Here is a 25,463-nt window from a genome sequence, read left to right on the forward strand (position 1 = left end):
AGCGTATATTCCAGAAAGACTCAGATCCATATGCCAAAGTAGATGTCTACAAAGATGTTTATTTCTATCATGGTTTGTGGTAGCAAATTGGATTGAAATATATGGGTCTACCAATGTAAGAGTGGATAAATAAATTGTATATTTTTCATAAATTGTATGTTCACCTATTCATCTCTATAGCAATTGCAGTCAAATGGATCAGGCAATCTGAATACAATGGACCACCTTGTATTGCATACATACAGATGGCGAGCTTGCAAATGATATGTTTCTTTCGTTATGCACATGTAGTAAAAGTCAAGTCCCAGAGGGTGATCTGGTTATATCTAGGGATACATTTGGGTAACTGGGGTTAGAAGGAAGCATAAAATGAACTTTAGCTGTATCAGCAGTCATCTATTTTTTTCAGACAAAGAATGATGTGAAGAAAATATGTCAAGATATTAACATATAGTAGACCTGGATGGTGAAGAATAAAAATATTTTTCTCTGAAATATATCACAATTTGGATAAAGAGGTAGTGAATGAATAAGTTGTAGAAATTTCAAAGAGGAAAAAAAAAAAAAAAAAAAAAAAACAGTGGAATCACCCTTTATCACAGATGCCAGAGCAGGGATTCTTGCTTTGAGTGAACTCATTCTAGATAGCCTGGAACTTTAAATTCCTTCAAATGTAAAGTGCCCATGGGTCTTCAATCAAAAAGTACTTGTGGGTGTTCTGGTTATAAATATGATGTTAGTGGTGAGAAGGAATCTGGAGCAGGTATGTGTGAGGGAATGAATGGGGCCATCCACAAGAAAGGTTCTACTCTGGTCCTTTGCTTCCTTCCTAGTTGTCAGAGATACTTCCCAGTGTGGTTCCCCTATAGGAAGTCTTCCCTAGCCCCCTACACATCACTCAGTCTACTGTTTTCAGATGCCAGGTAGGTTTTCAGGTTATTCTTCACCCTGAATGTGTGTAACCAGCGAGGGGGCTAACAATGGCTGAGTTAGAGTCTGAGAGCTCTGAGTTCCTGCAATCATTAGGATTCTGTTTTCAAATGACAGAAAATCAGCATCTCAAATAACTCAAATCAGCATCTGTCAACAATAAAATATGTATATAGGGAAGGGGACTTATGCCTCTTTTGGCTTATATCACCAGACTACAAAGAAAGGCAAGCTTGGAACAGAGACCCCACCTCAGGAATGGTAGTTCCTGGGGTCAGACCATTTTGGGGCTCTCCATTTTCTCTAGTTTTGGTTGATGCCCAAAAAGTTTTCTCTAAGGGTAAGAACTATAGCATGAGGTAGATACTGACTTGCATCATGCAGGATTGACTAGCAGAAAAGGAAGAGAAAGGTACCATTTGTCCCAATGGTACTCCCTGCATTGGGCAGTGCATCACACACAATTTCCTTTCCCTTATCTAAAGTATTAGTCAACTTTGTATTTCTGTGACCAATATAGTCAGCAAGAACAACTTAGAGGAGGAAAAATTTATTTTGTTCACAATTTCAGAAGTTTGGTCTATGGTCAACTGACTCCATAGCTCTGGGCCCAAGGTGAGGCCTACTGTTGAATGGGTGTGGTGGAAGAAAGCAACTTAGTACATGACAGGAAGGAGGGGTGGGAGGTGTCAGGGGCAAAATATAAACCCCAAAGTTATGCATCAAGTTACATTCCACCTGCCTTCAGATATGACTCAGTTAATCCATTTAAGTGGATTAATCTGCTGATTTTGGTTGTAATCTAACCATTTCAGCTCCATGTGTTCTTGTATTGTCTCATATATTAGACTTTGAGGGATGCTGTATCCAATCCATGACATTCCACCTATAGCCCCTCGAAGTTCATGCCCATCTTACAATGCAAAATACCTTTAGTCCATTTCCTTGAGTCCTCATAGTCTTAATAGTTCTGGAAGTGCCAAAAGTTCAACTGCAAATTCTCATCTAAGACCAAAGCAAACTTTTGACTATAAGCTCCTGTAAAGATCAAAAGCAAGCTACAGGCCAGATGTGGTGGTGCATGCCTGTAATTCCAGTGACTGGGAAGACTGAGGCAGGAGGATTGCAAGTTCAAAGCCAACCTCAGCAATTTAGCAAGGCCCTAAGCAACTTAGCAAGACCCTGTCTCAAAATAAAACATTAAAAAAGGCTAGAGATGTGGCTCAGTGGTTAAGTACCCCTGGGTTCAATCTCTGGTACCAAAAAAAAAAAAGCAAGTCACATATATCCATATACAATGGCACAAAGTAAATATTTCCATTCCGAAAAGTATAAATATGCACAGGAAGAATGGATGGCTCCAAGGTATGACTAAAATCCAGTTGGCAAACAAATCCTATACCCCATGTCCAGCATCTGGGGTATATGGCATCATAATGTTCTCTTCAAAGGACTTGTGTAGCTCTGCCCCTATGACCTTGCTGTTTGCAATTTACATGGCCTCTATCTTGGCTTGTTTTTGCAGTTTTCCCCAGCAGATGTCTTTCAATACTGGCATCTCTAATCTCAAGTTTCTCCACAGCAATTCTGGCTTCCTTCTTACATTTTCAAGCTTTGCCCTCTCAGGGGCTTCTTGTGGGACTCCAACCCAGCTACACTTTGGCTTTCCAAGCCTTCCTTTGAAATTTCAGTGGAAACCTCCCTAACTCCATAGTTCTAGCATCCTGCATCCCTGCAGAATGAGCATCATGTCGATGATGCCAAAGACTGCTACTATCTCAAGCAGTATCCAGGCCTTCTGGGACCACTGCTGAAATAGCCTCTGAGTGTCTGGGGCACCTGAACATGGTGAGACAACTTTCTAGCACCCCCTACCGCTTCCATGCAAGCAGAGTACCCTCATGGTCTCTTTTCAAAGGAATTTTACTCTTACACCCTTGAGCTTGTAATGGATATTGTCTTGCCAATTCCTGAGATGCCCTCAAGTCATTGTTCCTATTGTCTCTGGATAATGTGCTTAGCATCTCTTTGGTGGCTATAATCTCTTTAGTAAACACAGCTTCCCTGGCACCTGTTTTACTGACATTTTTCTAACCATACTGCAAGGATTTCAAATCTTTCTGCTCTGCTTTCTGCTCCTGCTTATCACAGTAAACTTGGCTGAGAGTCACAAGTAATATTCTTGCCACTGCCCAAATGCTGTGCTGCCTTGAAATTTTCCCTGACAGATTAATTAGTCCATCACCTTAAATTCAACCTCACAGAAAGTCTAAGGACATGGAGGGAATGTAGACAACTTCTTTGCCAGAATGTAACATGAATGACCCTACTCCAACTTCCCAAACCTCATGAGCCAAGTATTTACTCTATTGGCATTTTGATCTTGAGTTCCCACCGGAATCACTCATTAAACTCTGCTTTCAACATTCCACAGTTTTTCCAGCCTGCATTTCCAAACTCCTCCCCCAAACCAGTTCCAAAATATTTCAGAGCACACAGTCAAGTTAGTCACAATAATGACCCCACTTCTATGTACCAACTTCCATATTAGTCACCTTTGTGTCAATGACCAATGTACACAACAAGAACAATTTAGAGAAGAAAAAGTGTATTTTGGCTCACAGTTTCAAAGGTTCAGTCCATGGTAAGCATAGTTATGGAGTACATGGACTCTATATCTCTGAGCCCAAGGTGAGGCAGAACATCATGGCAGAAGGGCAGAAGGGTACGACAAAGAAAAGCTGCTCAGTTCATGAGAAGGTGCCAGGGACAAAGTATAAACCCCCAAAGCATGCCTCCAGTGACAATGAACTACCTACCCTAGTCACACCCTATTGACCTAGAGTTACTACCCAGTTAATTCATGCAAGTGGATTAATCCACTAAGTGGATTTTAGCTTTCATAATCTAATCATTCCCATTCTGAGCATTCTTTCATTGTTTCACATGTGAACTTTCTAGGGGGATACCTCATATTCAAACCATAACATCTAATCTGGAAATATTTCAGGGAAAAACTTGGAACAGTCCTCTTTGGGTGCATGCTACATAGGCACTGTGAGACCCTGAATAGGATTAAATAATAGTATAATTCTAATACTAGAATCTCTCTCATATGGTTATTTGGGATGATGAAGAGCATTTACAGACAATAATAAACATGGGCTGATGTGACCAGGCTGGTGAACAGCTATGATTAGCTGAGCCTGGTTAAAGATGCTCCATGTATGGGAGGGGGTTAAGACCTGTTTCAGAGGGTGCCGGGCTTATCCAAAGGATGGCCATCTGTGCTAACTCAGGGTTTCCCTTCTCTGGCTGCATATGCTCCCTTAGTTCTTGAAGAATGTTCAGTGCTCCAACCACTTTTTCCTCCAATAGTTGTACTTTCAGCACTTTTAAAAAAAATAACATGTCTTCATAGGCCTGACATAACGCTGTCCTGAGCTCTATTTCTTTGAGTGCATGGTTTGGTGGATTCCAACTCCATACTTGTTCCTTTGAAGCAATAGCCACAAATGGTGCCTGGGTTGTACGTTAGTAAGACTTTCCTGGCCTTTGTGTCTCTCCACCTACTCCCTTCACCAACTCCTAAGGCTTGAATGCTTAGTGTTCTGTTAAACAGACACCTCTGTGAAGACACAGCAAGGAGTACAAGGACATATATCTTGTCAAGGGGAGACAAATATTTACTCACTAAACTGGACAAGTGCAAGCCTTTATATGTAACTCTACTGACATGTATCTCAGAGAGATGAAGGAAAGGAACATTTGTGGATTGTTTTCCCTGCTCTTTTACATCATCTTATTTCATTTCACAAGGAGCCTGTGGTTGGACTATATTCACGCTCATGTGCTGTTGGAGAAAGAAGGCTCAGAGGAGATCACTTGCCCAAAGTTGTACACACTGTTTCAGAGAAAGAGGAGAGGAAGAGGTGAACAAAGATGAGGAAGTATGGTAGTGGCAGTGTGGTGACCTTGACCTTAATTGGTTTTTAAAGTATTTGTGTATTGTTCTATGTGTGTTAACTATGTACTCAGCCCTGTGATCGATTATACGGAATATTTAAAACTTTTTCTTGTTCAGGGAACTGAAAATCAATTGTGAAGACAGTTCAGAAAATAAAAAGAGATGAGGGTAAGTTTTGAATAATTGATGCAGCAGTGCATTAAGACACGAGGCAGAGATTTTATGGACTGGGGGACACCTAGGCAGGGTCTGGGGAGAATGGAATGACTCTTCTCCTACGGTATCTCATCTGGTATCTGAACTCTGGATCACAGAAAACATACAGGCAGACAGCCACTGTGTTGGACCATTTGGAGTTGCAGAGGGAATCCTCTCCTGCTTTTGGATACAGACCTCTGCTTTACAAAACCTGGTGCAAAGCCTGTTTGGGACAACGAAACCCAGGACAGAGAGAGGAGATGGTACAGATGCTCAATTTTTCATTGAGTTTCAAACTTCTGTTTTGGCGGGGGGGAGGGCAACTTTCATGGACCAAAATCTATTATTTTGCTGAGAAAGCTGTTCTTGAGACTAAAAATGCTGACATTCCTGGGGAAAAAAGAAAAAGCCAAATTCATGCCTGGAAGCAAATTTGCAAAATATATGCATTTGTGTCTGCCAAAGCAGAATTTTTTCCTCCTCTTATACCCAATTGTTTTTTCTTTTTTTCATTTTCACCACGATGGACTATGTTTTGGGGAAGAGAGGTAACTAATTCCTGATCTGCTTAATAAAGATGTGTTAAGAAGAAAACGCCTCATTTTAGGTGTGTGATATGTCTTTCCAATTCTCTTAGTGTGACCATATACATGGGTAGAATATGACTACTGTGCTGGTCAGGAGACTGACCCTATGTCCACTGCTAATTAGCTGTCAACTCGGGCAAGTTACTGAGGCTGGCTTTGAATTTCAATCCTTCTTCCCCAGCCCCCCGAGCTGTTGGGATTATAGGCATGTGCCACCATTCCTGACTATTTACTTGTATTCTTGATAATTGACATTATGACAGGAGTGAGATGAAATCCCAATACAGTTATAATTTGCATTTCTTTAATTGCTAGAGATATTGAATATTTTTAAATATATTTGTTAACTATTTTTATTTCTTCTTTTGAGAACTGTCCATTTAGTTCCTTTGCCCATTTATTGATTGGGTTATTTGGTGTTCAGTTTTTTGAGTTCTTTTTATATCCTGGATATTAATGCCCTATCTGAGGAGTTAAAGAAAGATCACACTGATTGATCTCTTTCATTTTATTACTCCATGGCTTTAGGTTTTCAAACTAAGTGTGAGCACCACATTTGGCTGTACCACTGCTCGGAAACAGATGTTATTCTTTCCTCAACTGAATTCATCATTAGAGGCCAGGTGGGGATTACCTGATTGAGTATCAGAAAAGCAATGGGGCTTCAGAGTTTGGAGATGACCTGAAAAGCCAAAGGAATGAAATTAAACCCCTATCTCTCACCCTGCACTAAACTCAACTCAAAATGGATCAAGGACCTCGGAATCAGACCAGAGACCCTGCATCTTATAGAAGAAAAAGTAGGTCCAAACCTTCAACTTGTTGGCTTAGGATCAGACTTCCTTAACAGGACTCCCATAGCACAAGAAATAAAAGCAAGAATCAACAACTGGGATAGATTCAAACTAAAAAGCTGTCTCTCAGCAAAGGAAACTATCAGTAATGTGAAGAGAGAGCATACAGAGTGGGAGAATATCTTTTCCACTCATACTTCAGATAGAGCACTAATTTCCAGAATCTATAAAGAACTCAAAAAACTCTACACCAAGAATACAAATAATCCAATCAACAAATGGGCTAAGGAAATGAACAGACACTTCACAGAAGAAGATGTACAAGCAATAAACAGATATGTGAAAAAATGTTCAACATCTCTAGTAATAAGAGAAATGCAAATCAAAACTACCCTAAGATTTCATCTCACCCCAATTAGAATGGCAATTATCAAGAACACAAGCAACAATAGGTGTTGGGGAGGATGTGGGGAAAAAGGTACACTCCTACATTGCTGGTGGGGTTGCAAATTAGGGCAGCCATTCTGGAAAGCAGTATGGAGATTCCTAAGAAAGCTTGGAATGGAACCACCATTTGACCCAGCTATCCCACTCCTTGGCCTATACCCAAAGGACTTAAAAATCAGCATACTACAGACATACAGCCACATCAGTGTCATAGCTGCTCAATTCACCATAGCCAGATTGTGGAACCACCCTAGATGCCCTTCAGTTGATGAATGGATAAAGAATCTGTGGCATACATATGCAATGGAATAATACTCTGCCATGAAGAATGACAAAATTATGGCATTTGCAGGCAAATGGATGAAATTGGAGGATATCATGCTAAGTGAGATAAGCCAATCTCAAAAAACTAAAGGACGAATGATCTCGCTGATAAGCGGATGAGGACATATAATGGGGGGTAGGAGGGGTTAGCGTTAGGGTTAGGGATAAGGAGGGTGGTAAGAATGGAGGAAGGAAGGACTGTATAGAGGGAAAGAGGGGTGGGAGGGGTGGGGGGAAGGGAAAAAATAACAGAATGAATCAAAACAACATTGCCCTATGTAAATTTATGATTTTTAATTAAAAAAAAGCCTAATGGTAAGAGGGCAGATGTTACAGTCACAAGAGATTTGATAACACAAGTTGTATTTCTGCTATGCTCAGTTTAACCATAGGTGCAGCCTAGATTTCAGGAAGTCCTAACTGCACCACAAGGCAAATAATCCTGCCCGCTTATGTCTAATAATTGGCATTCCATCAGCTGAAGTTGGGATTATAGGTGTTAGTTTTTAACCCCATTGTTTGTTGATGGCCTTGTGGATGATTCCCTAGACAGTGCACACACACACACACACACTTTTCACTTATTGAGTAAATGAGAAAAAGTTTTGTCAAGGATTCTTGAGCCAGTAGTATATATTGGGTTTGGGAAAGAACTGAAAGTTGCAAAAACTTTTTTAGTTCCCACTATATAGCCAAATTGCAGCAATCACAGAACCACAGATTCACTAACAGAAAGGCCCACTAAGGCATGAACTTCAATCTCTGAACAAAATAATACAGTTAGTAATCCTGGTTTTGCATATACTCTTGAAAGAGAGAAGTAATCAAAAGACAAAATTTCAGGTTGGGGCTGTAATTCAGAGATAAGGTGCTTGCTTAGCATGAGCAAGACCCTGGGTTCAGTCCCCAGCACTGCAAACAAAACAAAACAAAATAAAACAAAACAAAAAGAGACAAAAATTCACCCAATTTAGTTGAAATATCGACTTGGCTATTATCAGTGCCTCATAAGTTAAGGCAATATTTCAATGTGTAAAACAGAACAGGGGCTCCCATGAGCCGAACAGAGGAGTCTGGCTCTGTAGGTAGAAAAGAACTGAAGAAAGCAAAAACAATGAATAAAAACTGATTGGTCTTTTCCAAGGTACTTCTTTATAGGACTGAAACACAGACTTCCCTGTCATGCCTATTCAGGTGAAGTGGGCCTCTCAACTCATCGCTTGCATCTCCTATTTTTTTTCAACTAGTCCCTTTTGAAGTTCAGGTTAATGCAGTGGCACATGGGATAAGCAATCCCATTCTGACTTGTTCTTGTTTGATGGGGCCCAGTGCAGAAGTTCAGGATTCTATCAAAACAATGGCTTCCCTCCAATTTTTTGATTAACAAGGGGGAGCTTACTGTCTCACTATCAAAACTAGCCAAATTATGGGGTATCTTGCATAAGTAAAAATCCTTCCTTGTGATAACTTTAAACTTCCAAGATCTCAGCAATTTCCACCTGCTCTCCTGGTTTGCAGCCTTAATCTGTCATTCCCATGAAATGGTCTCCCAAGGGGGTTATAGGGAACTACCCATGTTGTCCCCCTCTGCTACATACTCCCATCAATAGATGGCTTTTCTATTCTAGTTAAACATCTCAGGGTTCTATTTTCCTCTCCTGAGTGGTTTCTAAGTCTCTTACTCTGTGTCACATTGGAATATACACATCTGGCCTATTAAGATCCTTTCTAAAGTTTCCAGCCCAGAAAGAGTGCAATGCCATGAGTGCCCAGACCTGGGCATTCCACATGTGTGGATGGAAGGGTCACACTGCACTAGCCCAGGACTGTGTTGGTATATGCACCCAGCTGTTAGGGTTGCACATGTTCTTTCTTTATGTAAATAGCTCTCAAATCTCTTCTCCAACCCCGTCCCCTAAACATTGATTTTTAAAACTTACACGGAAACCCTGCTAATCCCAGTGTTGTCCATTGTCGGCTTGTGTCTTTGGCTTAGGATTCTGTTATTCATCCTAGCTGTACCTTGCTAGAATCAGCTCAGGCAGACACCTGAGGAGATCACTTTGGTGTGAATTCACACTGTTGGCTGTATCTTAGGCTTCAAGATCTCCTCGCAGTCTGAGGACTGTGTGTGAGCAGGGAAGGCCCTCAGTGAGTAATCGTTGAAGGGTATGAACAGACAGATGAATGAATGCCTAGGTCAAGGAGAGCAGAGGTGGTCAACACGTTCCATCATGAATCTGCTTTCCTGTATCCCTAGACTATATGCTGGCTTCTGTTTCTCCATCTTTTCTTCATATCATAAGATATTTTGTAATTCATTCACAAAAATTAACATATGTTTTAGTGTAAGAAGAAATGAAACAGTTTTGCTCTTTCCCTTTCTTTCTGTCTTTATTCTTTCATTAACTCTTCCTTGCTGTCTGCAATTGTTTGTGATATAGGAAATTCCAATGCTTTCTTCACCCTAGAGTAGAATGTAGCCTGAGTCTGAAGACCTAAACTAATTTAAAGGGGTTACATCATAAAATTTCCAATTAAATGCACACATATACACAAGCCCACAGATGGAGAAAATAAGACTAGTACTTAATAATGATCATCACTGAATGGTGATTCATGGATATTTATTATTTTATCTTTCGCCGCTTTCTCTTTTTTTCCCAACTGCTTTATTAAATATATGAATTACCTGTGTTGTAAGAGACAGAGGGATTTTAAAAAAGTGGATATGTGCTTTACCCACCACCCTTTCACTTAAGTTGGGGTTTAATTCCCTCCTAACCTTATTATTCTACCTGTCAAGCTAGTTTATTACTATTTGTCAGAGGAAACAGTAAAATAGAAAGTGAAGGACTAAAATTTCTTACTACTATCTCTTAACTTGTTATTACTCCTCAAAAGACCATAGGCTTATACTCCCCTAGGTCTCCCAAAATCACACTTGTTATAATTTTGTGGAAATTTTTAACATCTTGACTCTATTTTGAGCTGCAGTCTTTCTGGTACCAATTATGTGGGTTCTTGTGATTTATAATCTATAGACAAATGCTTAGTAGGCATAAGTTTATAATCATGTATTTTATATATGCATAAGCTTGTACATGATGTGTGTTATATATGTGACATGGGTTATATAGTATAATATCATATAACTGATCAGGAGAATTAGGCTTGTGATTGTCTCTATCCTCAGAAAGCACCCATTTTAATGGAAGGTAGCTGTTTCATAGAGAAAGCCAGAGTGGGACATCCAACAGTATGCAATTGAAGGCTGCAATTATGACGCTGTATAAGGTAAATTATACATTTTTCCAAGAAATCATGATAAAGGTCAAGGAAAACATGGGCAAATTGTGAAGAGAGTTGCCTTTTCCTAATATCCCAATGAGATAGAAGGAATGCCATTGGGGAACATAGAAAATACTACTGAAGGCCAAGTCAATCAATGCTGAGTGTAGAACAAAGCAGTTCCTACCACTGGGATCATCGTGGGAAGACATTTTGTCAGATAAAATTTCTCAGTCGAATATTACATACGGACACATATGGAACTGGAATGAAGATTTTTCCCCTTGAACTATTGGCCCCACCCCCACACTCCTACCTCACTCCTCCTTCAAGTTTTGTGCCCTCCTGCCAGATGTTGTCACCTGTCTTTTCTTGGAAGGCCTTGGTAATGTTACACAGCTGAGCCCGGCAGGCTCCTGCCCTAGGCCAAACAAACAAACAGAAGAGAAATCTTCCAGGCCGGGCACCTGGGAAAAGTGATCTTGATGCCGTCCATGGCATGAGCTGAGGCAATTGATGACTTGGCATTCTGTCCCCGCGTCATCAATCATACAGAATCAATCTCTGCTCCCTGAGGAGCTAGCCCCTGGTTCACATAATTCTCTCTCCCTGCCACCAACCTGAACAGTCTGATCCCAGTGGTGGGAACTGTTTTGTTCTGCGTTCAGCATTGATTCACTTGGCCTTCAGTAGTATTTTCTACATTCCCCAGAAATGTCACTTAATTTATCCTCTCTGGGATGGCTACGTTTCCTGGGCCTCCCTGCATCAAATGGAGCAGGCAAGCACAAAAAAGTGTTTGGCTTCTTACCCCAAAGGCGTGGACCTGGAGGCCCCGAGACCTGAAAATCAGGGTGCACTGTGCTCTGGTTCTGGCTTTCAGCAATGAGTCTGAGGCAGGGACTGGAGCAGGGGCCAGAGGCGGGGACTTTCAAGTCAGATGACCATGTGTGTTTCCAGGACTGTTACTTCCTAGCTTGTACCTTGTGCCTCAATGTCCTCATCTGTTAAAAAGTGATAGTAAAGACACCTACTTCCTGGAGCTGTAGGATTAAATTTGGTGAAGAACAGAAGTACTTAGCACACTTAGAATTCATAGGGTTGACCATACAGACAATACAGTTGGTGCCCGTGAGAGGAAAGGTTTTAGAATGGTGGCTTTTCCAGAAAGAACTACTCTTCCAGCTGTTCTAGAAACCCCAGCATTCACTCACTTTCATATTTCAAAATATGGGAGTGCCCCTCCCATGCAACAGGGAGGGGGGGTCCTACAAAAACGGGTTGCACAGGATGTGGTGCATGGTGGATGACATAGGAGGTGGAGGGAGCTAATGAGACTTTGTGAACTCTGAATTTTCTGAAGGCAGCATGGAGGTGTGTGCCTGGATGAAGGGAGAGTGTGTGTTCCTTCTATGCAAAGACATGCTCTTTACCCTTCTTGTGAAGGGAGACATTCTGGTAGTTCACATGGACTTTCTGGATCATGCACATGTGCAAAGAGTTTAGAGCAGGCAGGCTGCAGCCCCCTGGGAGGTGGCACTTCCCTGGAAGTGGCAGCAGAGTGTGATGGAGGCAGTTGTGGGAGTTCAGGGGACTTCTTTCCCAGTCTAGATCTCTGGTTGTCTCCACATCTGTCTGTCCCTCTTGCTTAGCAACTGGAATTGTCTTTTCCAAGAGATTTTGAGGCTGCTTTATTTGTTAGGAGACAAGGAGGCACTAATAAATTCCTCTGTGTGAGGTATTTAATTACATAATAATGTGTACACTAATCAGGGTAAATGTGTTTGTGAAAACACCTTGATATGGGAACAGTTAATCACCCAAGGCATTGCTTCTTAACACACCTTGGAAGTTAACTTAATTAAATTAATTAGAACAATGAAAAAATTGAACTGTTTATTGGTCCACAATGGCCTGAAGAAATGCTCCCCTCAAATGCAGGAACATCTCCCATACTGCGATAGATTTTCCCCAAACTCTCAACCCTTATGGTTATGGCTACACCCCAGGAGCTTGCAGCCAGCAAAGCCTCCCTCTGTGCCTTACCTTGGAGTCATTTCCTGTTGGAGACATAAGACAATCAGTCTACTGCCTGAATGCATGCACCCACCCACCAACACACCCCTTTTGTGCACTTTACCAGAAGCTCAGGGAAATCCAGTGAGCTTTTTTCCAGGATTCCATAGGTGTTTAGGTTTTAGGCCACCATTGTGAGGGCCAGCCTGTGCACTATAAAGGGAAGAAGGGAAGAGTGCTTTCTGAAGGATGGTTAAAAATCACCATCATCACCAATATTCTTAGGGTTGTCTGTTAATGATGGTTTTAATAATCTGAATTTGTGTATTGCCTTTAAAAGGGTACTACTTCTTAAACCACCCCCATCTTCCTCTTGTCTCGTTCTTTGTCTAGGTGACCCAAAGGGCAAGGGACCTGCCTCTGGAGGTCTATGGACCCAGCGCCAATAGGAATAAATGGATGAGCTGTTCTAACAGCTGAACACACTGAATAGTGTGCACTTGAAGTCAGCCACTGGAGAGTGAGCTTGCACAAGATGGAAGGTGAGGATTATGGGAGCGGGGAGTCTTACCTGGGGAGAGGAATGCTCAAACCTGAAAGGGCAAGACAGATGCTGGACCCAGAGATTTGCTGCTGTCTTTGTGGAAGAGGAGACTTTAGTGAAGAATCAGAGCTGCCACCAGGCCACAGAGCTGACAGGTATAAGCTCACAGAACAGAGTCTCAACTGCTCTGTCCTTCTACCCCAATCTCTTGCCATGGCCTCATGAAACCAGACGGTGAAGAACGGGGTGATTCCACCCATGGAAGTTACCTGGGGTAACACAGAGGGTCGAATGGAGTTGGTGGCTCAAATGGAGCATGTCCAACTGAGGCCAGCTGAGAGTGGCAGAAAAATATTCTATAACAGGAAATGAATAAAAAATAAATACAGAATATACCATGAACTTTACTTGGATGATTCCTTAATGCTGGGACCATGAAACTCCTGTTCTCTATTTTTTTTTAAATCTCCATATATTACAACAAAGACTTATATTTAAGTTACTGCCAAGCCATAACTTGGGTTCTTAAGATATTTCACCAAATAATCCTGCATTTGTTTGTGCTTGGGGATGAGTTCTGGAGCATAGGTGGAAATTTTCTGTGAATGCAGTAAGAAGGCTAGAACAGGTAGGTCTAGGCTCAGTCTACAAAAGACAGAAAAACAGAAGAAACTCACTGTATGAGGGTGCTGAGCAGCCAGGCTCTGTAGCAATTAGTCTTCTTCATATCACCAGGTTTTCAAGTTTCTGGACCTAAATTAGATCAGCTGTGGGCAGGCAGACCTCTACCTACCAAGTGGTCCAAACAGACCTTCTTTCACTCATTAACAAATCAAATAACCTATACTAAATTTCTAGTATGGGGGAGGTGCATTATCAGACATGATGCAGTTTAGAGTCTAGTAAGAAAATTAAATTAGGCTAACAACCTCAGTGGAAGGCAGTACGTGATGCTCATCACCTGGAAGACCCAGTTCCATTCCTTCCTTTTTAGTCTTTAAGGCACAGAGGAAGTCCTAACTATTCCAGGGAGCTTGTCCCTACTGCTACAAGACACAATGATCTCCACGTTTTTGTGAAACTAGAAGCTGAGCACTGCCCCCACCCACAAACCATGATGACTTCTTCATGGAGAGATGTATTTCTCCCAAACCTATTTTGAGTGGGTGCCATAACATTTTCATAAGTAGTTTCATGTTGTCTATCTGTGTTCTAAAAGAGGGCGCATTCCAAGTAGGGTCTGGGGACAGTCGCTGGGGGTTGCCATCTTTTCTCTCAGAGAAAAGTCCCAGTACGGAGAGAAGTGCACACACAACAGGCAGATTTTTTAATGGTGAGAGAGGTTTTATCTAAACTCGGCCCAGTGGCAAGGACTCCACACTCACTGTGCAGATGATCTAAGTTTCCCAGTCATTTATCCATCCCTAAGTTAATGTTTTTCTCAGAGATGATTATGGAGGAAAGATGCCAACATAATTGGAAAAGGTCCTCTGTGCCTCATCAGCTCAATCCCCTGGTAATTATAGCCCATCAGAAGGGAAGGACAAACGTGTTCCTGGAACAGGATTCCTCAGCACTTCTACCTCACCACCTGGCTCTCCCCTCTTCCAGCCCTTGCTTAAATTACTTCCTGCTTTCCACCTGACCTATCTTTGGGCCTGAAGACCTCAGCCTTAACCTGTGATCATAGGGGAGCTTAAGCATGCTCTGGGTTTCTGTGTTATCACTACATCTCCATTTCTGAATATTTGTCTTAGTTCTATAAAGCGTTATGTCCCTCAAGGAGCCCAAAAGAAGAGAAGAGAAGAGAGAAAGAGAGAGAGAGAGAGAGAGAGAGAGGAGAGAGAGAGAGAGAGAGAGAGAGAGAGAGAGAGAGAGAGAGAGAGAGATATTTTTTATTTTTTCTACACAATATGATGTCTTTCCTCCAGAAGTTCACACATAAAACAGAGAACAGCACTTGGCACATTGAGATAACACATGACCAGAGGGAACTGCAGGCCACGGCAGGAAGAAGCTGACTCTGGGGATCCTGTTTTATCTGAGGTCATGTGCCTTCCAGGATTACAGAAACTGCAGAGGATTTCAATGCATCTCTATGACTCCTGGTTCCAACTGGGCCAAAGCTGACTTCTGGCTAGACATCTCATCTCTTTAGCTCACTTTGTTCTGTGCCTGTTCTGTTCAGTCTTGCAATTTGACTTTGGTCATTCCATTCCACCCTCTTCAATTCAAATGTATGCTGAGATCTGAGGTCCATCTTAAGAATTTTCACGTAGCCATGGTAGAATACTTGCCTGGCATGCATGAGACCTTACACCCAGCACTGCAAAGAAAAAGAAAATATAAAATAAATTTCATTTTATTTTGCCCAAATGGGCCATTCTCCCAAGAAATAAGGCCAAAGGAAGCTCTCTCACAGCCTGGCTCTTTTCTTTTATTATGGCAGAGGTTGAGCACTGGGTTCTTGCTTTGCCTCCTGAGCTAGGAAAGTGGCTGAACAAATGCAAGGTGATTAGGACTCCTTCTCTCTGTTTTTCTGCTTTAAGCCTGCCTGTGTCTATGCTGGTCACAAATGGAAGTCATTCATCCATCTGTGGTATCCATCAATTGATTCCCCAATGATTCACAGATCAGTCAGATCACTTTCATTAGTGGCAGTTACTATGTTAAATTCTAGGGGTACGATGACGAATGTGTGAGAAAATTTTCCCCCATGGAATAGGGCAAATTCTTTTCAATCCTGTTATTCTTCACCTGCCAACAGAACTTTCAGATCATTTTCAATCTCTTCAGTCCCTCTAACTGCCCTACTTTTCACTCCCTTATTCTTACCTGAAGTTGCATGCCAAGTTCAGGGGTGTAGAATTTGTCCCCAAGTGCAAAGGCAGGTGATAGCTCTCACTCTCCCTAACTAAAGATGCAGAATTTTTGTATCTTCCAACTTTAATTGCTTGACAGCCAGATAGAGCACCTTTTCTCCTTCTGAGTTGTCTTTCCTAATTTTTCCCTCTATGTGAGCCTCTATCCTTTCCAAGTTGCAATGTGTGAAAGTCCAGTAAAGTAGTGAGGCTCTTCCCGGGGTTCACTTTTTGTCATTACCGGATATGTCTGACACAAAGTGCCATGAAGAAGGAGGTTTGAGGATAAATAGGCTCCAAGCAAATTATGATATAGGTGAGGGAATTAACAAATATACTCCAACTACACAAAACGGGACAAAAATGGAAAATAGTAACATAAGAGAATAACTGAAGCTCTTTTCTACTTTAGGATAAGTATGAGGATTTTCAAGACTTTACAGAGGCAGGATGTTATCAGACATTAAAAGACGCTTAGTATAGAGGAGAAAATGCCTCCATCTTTCCGTCCTTCATCCCACATAAAGCCTGCCTAGTCCTGCCAGTTCCTTCCTAGCTCCTTCTTCTCCAGCAAGAAAGAAGAAATAACCCAATCATGAACTGGGTCTGGAGCAATTGGGTTGTATTTCCTGGTGGACAGGTCCCAGATTTCAAAGGTTTAGTTAGCTTTCTGTGCAACTCTTGACCTCTGCCTCCAGGAGAGGTTGGATGGATCTGTTAGGCAGACTGGCACTGGCAACATTGTGACTTGCTTTTTATACCTCACTTGTGAACGCTGACTTGTATCCCTGATCATCCCACAAATCTGATCTTCATGCTTCCTCTCTTTCCTCAAGAGATTTTTCCTTTGTTTTCATCCAGAAAATGATAACATTACCATCATATTATACCGGCATTTCTTGTTGGGGCAGCAGCTAACAGTTCCATGTACCTCCAAGACCAGAGCTATCTGCTTCACTGCAGCTTCATGGGCATTTGAAAAAAAATTCTAGTTGTAGACGGACACAATACCTTTATTTTTAATTTTTTTAGTGGTGCTGAGGATTGAACCCAGTGTCGTGCACATGCTAGACAGGTGCTCTACCACTGAGCTAAAACCCAAGTCCTTCATGGGCATTTTGCATGAGGGTATGCATCCTTTACATGCTGCCTGGTTTTGTAAACATCTGTGAATATACCACTTTCTCTTTACCATACAATGTAATATTTTTGATGCTATAAATTATATTTTGTTTGTTTATTTTTGCACTAATATATTATGGTAGAGTAGTTTTTCTTTTTTAAGCAAAGGAACACACTATTCAAGTATGGATGGTCTATGGCCTTGTTTTCCAGCCTGCCTCTGGATGCCCTCTGTATATACATGCTTTTTGGAACCTCAGCAAATGAAGACATGTTTCTATCAGTTTGCCTTGCTATCAGTTATCTACATCTATGCCAACTGGGTCAAGGCTAACTGCCATCTCCTCCTATACTCCATATAGGGTTGGTCTCTAAGTCCCATTGATAACCCCAGCCTTTCCCTTGTCTGCTGGGGCTCTTCTCACAGTATGTCTGCATGTTGGTGAAAGCCCTCAGTCAAACTCTTAGCTTGTCCACTGCAAGCGGACATGTCCTGCCCAGGACCTGCCCATTATGTATTCCTATACAATACATCCTCATCTTTGCTCTTAAGACTCATTTTCTATATCATTCACATATTATAGTTTTTCCAGAATGTGAGTTCATCGTTCCTATCCAAGTTCATTTCTCAACTTTCTCCTGTTTCAATGACCAGTTCTGATGAACCCGATCATAAACATTCTGTCAAAATTAAAGTACCACCTGCTCTGAAAAGTCTTCAAAAGTTTCCAAACAAACACAATTATCTTGAAGACTTGATGCCTCTTCCTATAATCATTGTGAAGCTGTTGCTACTGATCAGAGGACATAAAACTCTTCAGTGAATAATGATTAAAACTTGAGGTGAGAAATCAGCAAATGAAAGGAAAGTTTATGTGTGAAGTTTGATTATAGAGCAATGTCTGTGTCATAGAACAATGATAGATGAGTTCAGCTAACAGGTGCATTTTACCACTGTTAGGACTGAATGTTTGTAAGTCCTCCAAATTCATATATTAAATTCCTAATTCCCAAAGTGATCTAATTATTTAAGAGATAATTAGATCATGAGGTGGAACCTTCATGAATGGGATTAACACGGTTATGGTTTGGATATGAGGTGTCTCCCAAAAGTCCTTGTGTTAATACAAGAGGTGAAATGATTAGATTATGAATACTATAACCTAATCAGTGGATTAATCTATTTGCTGGATTAATAATTTGACTGGAATACAGGGTGGTAACTCCTGGCAGGTAGGGTGTGGCCAGAGGAGGTAGGTCATTGTGTGTATGTCCTTGGGGATTTTATTTTGTCCCTTGCTCCTCCCTCTCTATTTCTGTTTCCCAGCTGCCTGGAACTGAATAGCTTTACTCCACCATCCTCTTCTGCCATATTGCTCCACCTCATCTTGGTCCCAAAGCTGTAGAGGTGACCAACCATGAACTGAACCCCTGAAACCTTGAACTCAAAATAAATTTTTCCTCCTCTAAATTGTTCTTGGCATTTTGATCACAATGATGAAATTCTGAATAACATGAGTGCCCTTTTAAAAGGAAGAGTCCTTTCTCTCTTTCTATACAAGGAGACATCTCTGCAGTATGCAACTTGGAACAGATATCTAACCAGCACCCAACCATGCTGAAACTGATCTTGGACTCCAGAATTGTGAGAAATAAATTTCTGTTGTTTATAAGTCGTCCAGGCTATGGAGTTTTGTTATAGCACCTTGAGTTGACAAAGATAGACATCAACCTAACCTCTTTTTCTTTTTGCTATTGTACTATAAAGCAGAGTATGACATGATATATAATTGCATAATACAAAGAAAAAAAAAAAAAAAAAAAAAAAACAAAACAAAAACAAAACAAAACAAAACAAAACCAAAACAAACAACAAAAAACCCCAGAAAGATACACATCATATTGGTACTTGTGCCCAATATACACATCATATTGGTACTTGTGCCCAATTCTAGAAACACAGAGGAAATGGCTGAAAGGGCACAAGAACTAAAGACATATGAGTTGAATGAGGCTTTTGGCTCTCCTAGGCTCTGAATCTTTTTGTCAACTTAGAATCACTTATAGACAATAGATCCTATTGGCTTCACTGGGATTAGAAGTCATGGTTCATTACTACCAGTTTTGTATAGATGAAATTTTTGGACTTATTCTTATACTTTTAGATGCATTTCCACCATGGGGCAAATTGAAAGTATAGGTAGCTGTTTAACATGAAATCAGTAAGACTAGGGAGACCAGAGAAGTTATAGAATAGTTATAGTAATAGTTGCTACCCTCTAATGTAAGAGAAACTAGGTCTTTTAAAATATTATTTTAAAAATATATTCTCTTCCAGATTGAAAAAGCCCAGAGAATTTTGGAGAAGTTCTAAGTGGCCATGGAAGAACTTTTTGAGTCCTACTACCTGAAAGTATCTTGCACTGTTACTGAAAGAACACGGTACTTGTCCTAGGTTGTGGCAGTTGAGTTTGGGGATGACTTGGACGGGCTACAGAAGGTTCTAAAGAGTACTAAGTTCCTTTCTAGCCCTCTTAATTTGCCATTCTATGCATTGTTGTGTGTCTTTTGCTTCTTTTATAGTTTTGCCCAATACTGGCATGAGCTTGCATAGCAGTTAAAATTATTATTGGCTCATAATAGATGTCAATAAAATTTCAGCTGGAAAAAAATCAATATCACTCCATATAACATAAAATAAAAATGCAAAGTAAGTATTCTCCAGGTAAAATTGTGGAACTATTTAGAACCCAGAATAAATAACTATGAGTTTATCCACTCCCACTGGAAGAACTGAGACCATACCTCTTCTATGGATGCTTGTTTATCAAAGTACTTTGTATGTACTGAGGCCTAATATGTGACAACAGGATAAAACCAACTGAGTCCTAATCATGATATTGTGCTTTACATGGTGGAGTTTTGATTTTCAACTGGGAATGGTGAACTGAGTCTAAAGGTCCTACAATTATACATGTTTTGTAACAAAATTACAACCCCACTGGGAGAAATTAGAGTGGGAAATGGTGATGGTCATCAGCAAAAGCCTTGCATTTACTGATCTGTATAGGGCTTTCAGTTGAGAGTTTTACTGGGGTACACCCAAATTGAGTTCATAGAACCTAGCCTGGGGGACTGTTAGCTTCCCTCTTATGTGAAGGTATGAAAGAAATAGAGATCCATCATCCGAAGTGCTGTGTCAACATTGATGTGTATGATCTGGCAGGTTGGGGGATTGTAAGAGGCATAATAGATGCAGGGGCTGCCTAGTTTACTCTGGGAAAGTAAGATAGTGCCTCTCTATCACAGCAAGAGCTTAAAGTCTTAACCATATTTATGTCTCTTTGGAATGTGCTGAGAATTAAGGGAATTGCTTTCTTGTTGGTCCCTGATGTGCTCAGGTTGGTCCTTGGCAATATCCATCATGCACACCCCCCTTCCTCCTCTTTCAGCCCTCCTCTGCCCCAGATTAAATGCTTAGACCTCATGGGGATGTCTCTGATTGCCCAGTGGCACTGATGGTTCCTCTGCCGCCCCCAGAGCACTGTCGCATGTTGCTTGCATCTTTCTTATGGCTCTCACACCAGTCCCTCTCTGTAGGGGCCTGTTCTCCTCTGAGAGCTTTCTGGTCTGATGACTAATGAGCATTTCCTCCTCCCTGGGCCATTGGTTAGCTAAGGACAAGGTGTTACCTCTCCCTGGTATTTTGCCTTCAAACGAAAGTTCTCTGAAGAACTAAGGAGGCTTGAAGAACTTTGGAATAAAGTTCTGATGCTAGAATGCTCAAGAGGGACTTTTTCTAAAGTGAGGATTTCAACTTCAATATATAGCTTTAAAAGAATTCCCTCCCTCTGCCCCCAAACCAAAAAGCCTGGTAGACTACTGGCCTTGGCCATTTCATGTCCCTGTGATCTCTAAATCCCTCTGTGGCACACCATTCCACCAGTGACTCTGCCTCACATCTAGAAGAAGTGCTAACTCCTCTCTGACTAACCATTCACCCCCAAGGTCCCTGCATGATTCTGAATGAGCCCCCAGTTCTGTGAGTTATGTCCAGGCTGGGGTCCCTAGTCTCACTCCATGATTCCAGATTTATTTTCTCACGTTTTTGCTTTACATACACAGAAACATATATATTAAACACATGCACGTGCACATATAAACATGTACAAACCCTTACACACACCATACACAGGCACCCAAATGCACATATACTCAGATGCAAACAAATCCACTCATTTTGCTTTTTTTGGGCCATACCTTTATAATTCCCTGTCTTCTCAGGTTTTCTCAGCCCATTCTTTTCTCCAGAAGTATCTCTTATTCCCATCTCTTCTGGATTGACCGGGGACATTCAGTGTACATGGTGTCTACTTCACAAAGTTTTACTATTTCTCTTCCAGTGTGATGATGCCTCACTTCGTAGCTCCAAGGGAGGGTTGGAGGAAGGGGGCTACTATTTACTGAATATTTGCTTGGAAACATTCTTCGTATCTTTTTAATATATTTTACAATTTATCTTCACAATAATACAAGGAGGTGCTACTGTCCTCATTTTGTAAATGAGGAAAGATACTCCTTGAGGTTGGTCAACTTTCTCTCTCTTTTCTCTCCTAAATGGCATGGAGAGTCAGAATCTCTCTCTCTCTCTTTTTTTTTAGACCCAAACCCCTGCTTTCTCTTTCTCCATGAATTCTTGTTAAAGATCCATCTGAAATACATTCCATGTGTTTTTTCATTTCTTATGAATTATGCACTTTCCCCTTGTCCAACCTTCCTTGCCTTTCCCAGCATGCAAGGTTGTGGACTTGGCCTCTCTCAGTGTGCAGGGTCAGGGACTTGCCCACAGCATAAGTTAATAACCTTCACTCCTGGAAGCAACTGAAGTTTACACACATTTCATTTTGGTTCCAAATTTCCAAAATGTATTTAAAATATAGATCTTTCCAGCCTACTGTAAGGATTGTTCAGAGGAGCACCTTAAATTTCCTGAGATGATGAACACAGATCCTTTTATAAACTACAAAGCACCACACATACTTGGTTCAACAAACATTTATTAGACTTCAACTATTGCTGGGGATGTAAAAAGCAGACATGATCCCTGCTGTCAAAGAGATTGCTTTCCAGGCAGAGTCAGATATGCAAAAAGGAAATAATCTCAGTGTAATGTGAAGTCTCTGAATGCTGCAGTTTGCCCATGCTACAGAGATAGGGAAATGGGTGGGCAAGTGATGCTATTGTGGGGGTCAGGGAAATTATGTTTGGTGCCGGAAGATGGATTGGATTGAAGAAGAAATGTTGGAAGATAAGATGAGAGAGTCTAGATAATGGAATCAGTCAAAGCAAACACAAGGATGGTTCTTATTTGTTAAAAGAATATGTAAATTATTGCCTGGAAAGACTCCACCCTGTATGCCAATCCCTAAAGAGACTCTCCCTTTTGATGACTTTCAAGGCCCAGCAAAGAACTGCCTTCTTCTAAAATTCTTCCTTGGCTTGGTTCATTCACATCTACTCCACTAGGATTTACACAAAACTCTCGGCACACACTGTACAACATTTTCCTTTTTCTTTTTAAAAAATTATTACAAACATGTAATCATTTATCAAGCTTGATTTCAACAGTCTTGCAATGTGGTTATTACCATTCCCATTTTGGAAACCAAAACAGTGGAGGGTCAGAGTGGTTAATCTACCACATTGAAGTCAAACAGCCCATGAGTGTTACATAAGGAATTTGAACCCTGGACCCACATAAAGACAGGAATGTCCTGTACTGTCTGCCTGCGGGCTGGAGTGTGTGACTAAGCAGGAGCTCCAGTGTGAAGAGGGGGATGGAGCAGTGGCTTAGTCTTTGGATCATGATCATCTTGTGGTTAGTAGATAGGCCAGACTATTTCCAGAGTGTGAGAGCTTTTGAGTGCTTCCAAGAAGTCTGCCCACCTACTATCCCCTCATCCTGCCCTCCAATCACAGTGCAGTTTTCAAAACTTAGAAAACTGTGAAGGTTGACTTTGGGCTTAAATATAAGTCAAAGGTATGGATTCATGTCTGATTCCTCTTAGATCCCTGCTGGGCCTAGCATATAGTATTGTCATACACTAGAGGATCAATTAAAATTTGATGGATGGATAGATGAGTCTTTTACTCAACTTTTCTGCTTTTGTGATTGAAAGACCTGACAAGAACAATTAGAGGAGGAAAAGTTTGTTTGGGGGCAGGGTCACAGTGTTTAAGAGGTCTCAGTTCATAGATGAATGATTCCATTCTTCAGAGCCTGAGGCGAGATGGAATATCATGGCACAAGTGTGTGTCAGAGGAAAGCTTCTGGGGGCATGGTACCCAGAAGCAGAGGGACTAAGTTCAGCTCACAGAACACATACCCCAAAGTCACACCCCCAGTGACCCTCCTCTTCCAGACATACTCTACCTGCCTAAAGTCACCACCCAGTTAATCCCTAAGAGGGGATTAATGCACTGATTCGTTTAAGGTTCTCAGAACCCAATCACTTCACTTCTAAATCTTCTTGCATTGTCTCACACATGAGCTTTTGGGGGACACCTCACATCCAAACCATAAAAATGAGCAAGTGAATGAACTGTAGAATAAATGATTTGCTGTGAATGCATCTTACTGGGCCTGCAGCTACCTGCACTGTACCTTAGCATGGATCCGGCATAACTACAGCTTTCAACTCCCAGGTCAAAATTCGCCACCTGCAGGAAGGTTTCTCATTTTAGCCTTGGACTCTCCCTTCTAGTCTCATGGCTTAACATTGTTTCCCTGGAGCCTTTCCCTCATCCTCCAACCTCCTTCTGCTCCCTTAAAACACTTTGATTCAGTCTTACTGAAGGACTAAGAGCTTTCCTGATCCTCTTGGGATGCTCCTTCTTGGTCTGCAACAGCTTGCTCACTCCCTTCTCTCTTTGTCTCTATCTTTGTCTTCCTCTTTCCCCTCTTCACTGGAGAAGTACTACTTTCCCTTTTAGGTCTTAATGAACCTTCTACAATCCTCTTGTCCTGCATCTGAGTTAAATTTTCCTTACCTGAACTTCCAGGACCCATGAACCTTCGGATCCTAGTTGCCTATTTTCCCTTTTATTCTCCCCATTAAACTGTCAGCACTTCAGAGGAGGACACAATATATTCATGCTTAGGATATCAGTAAGTAGGACAAATCCTGGCCCACCCTCAATCTCAGGATCTATCTATTGAAGTAATAAATGAATAAACAAGTGGATGAATAACAGACTGTGTGCGTGTGAGCATGAGTGGCTAACACCTTGTCACAGAAATGCTGCTCTCAAGACATGAAAGTGACTGAGTAAGATGTGCAAGATGCTTATGAGGCTTCTATGTAATTTTAATGGGCTTTTTATGTATCCTACTTCATTAATAAAAGGAAGAATGGAGTGCTCTAGCAACTTTTATCTCCCATCTGTATTCAAATACAACAGAATTTCTCTTAGTAAAATTTCAGGGTAAATTAATGATTTTCATTTTTTCAGAAAACCCATGTTTTCATTAATGGATACACTGCTGACCCAATGCATACATGTGATTTCCTGCTTAATATGTCCACTGGCTGATATGATGCACTGTGAAAAGGCCCTTTGTGTTATAAACCTGTGGACTTTGGGCACAGTGGGGTCATTGTCTCCATAGGGGTTGGGGTTGGGCCAGGGTGTATAGGCTCTTGTTGGGGCCAAGTCTCCCATCTCCTATTTTGTTCTTTCTGCTTGTCTTTGGCATTCTCAGTCTGCCCAAGGAGGGTTGTGGGTTCAGTTTGATCTGTCTTCTCTTCTATCTTTCAGCCTTGTATAACTCAGTCTTGATACTGGCCTTGGGGACTTTACTGTGTATGTTTTCAAGACTGCCTAAATATCCTTGGTAAATTGTGAGGAACTGAATGTGAGCCTATAAAATGAATATGTTGAAATCCTAACCCTAATCTCAACCCTAATGTGATGCTATTGAAGGTAGGAAATTTAGGAGGTAATTAGATTGTGGGGGTAAAGACCTAATGAAGGATTGGATTTTTACCCTTATAAAAGTAACCCAAGAGCTCTTTTGCTCTTTGATATGTGTAGAGTCAGCATCTGTGACCTGGGAGATGGCCTTCACTAGAATTCAACCATTCTGGCATGCCGATCTCACACTTCCAGCCTCCAGAACCGTGAGGGGAAAAACTTCTCTTAATTTTAAGCCACTTAATCTATGATACTTCATTACAGTAGCTCAAATAGACTAAGACAGTGGCTATTAAATTTAATGACTATGTTTTGGAAGACACAGAGAAAAGGGAGAAGTAGGTTGAGGACAGGGCACAGATAACCTGTGAGAGAAGAGAAGGAAAGGACTACCAACCAAGATCTGGG

Source organism: Sciurus vulgaris (assembly GCF_902686455.1).
Source record: "Sciurus vulgaris genome assembly, chromosome: 13".
Lineage (NCBI taxonomy): Eukaryota > Metazoa > Chordata > Mammalia > Rodentia > Sciuridae > Sciurus > Sciurus vulgaris.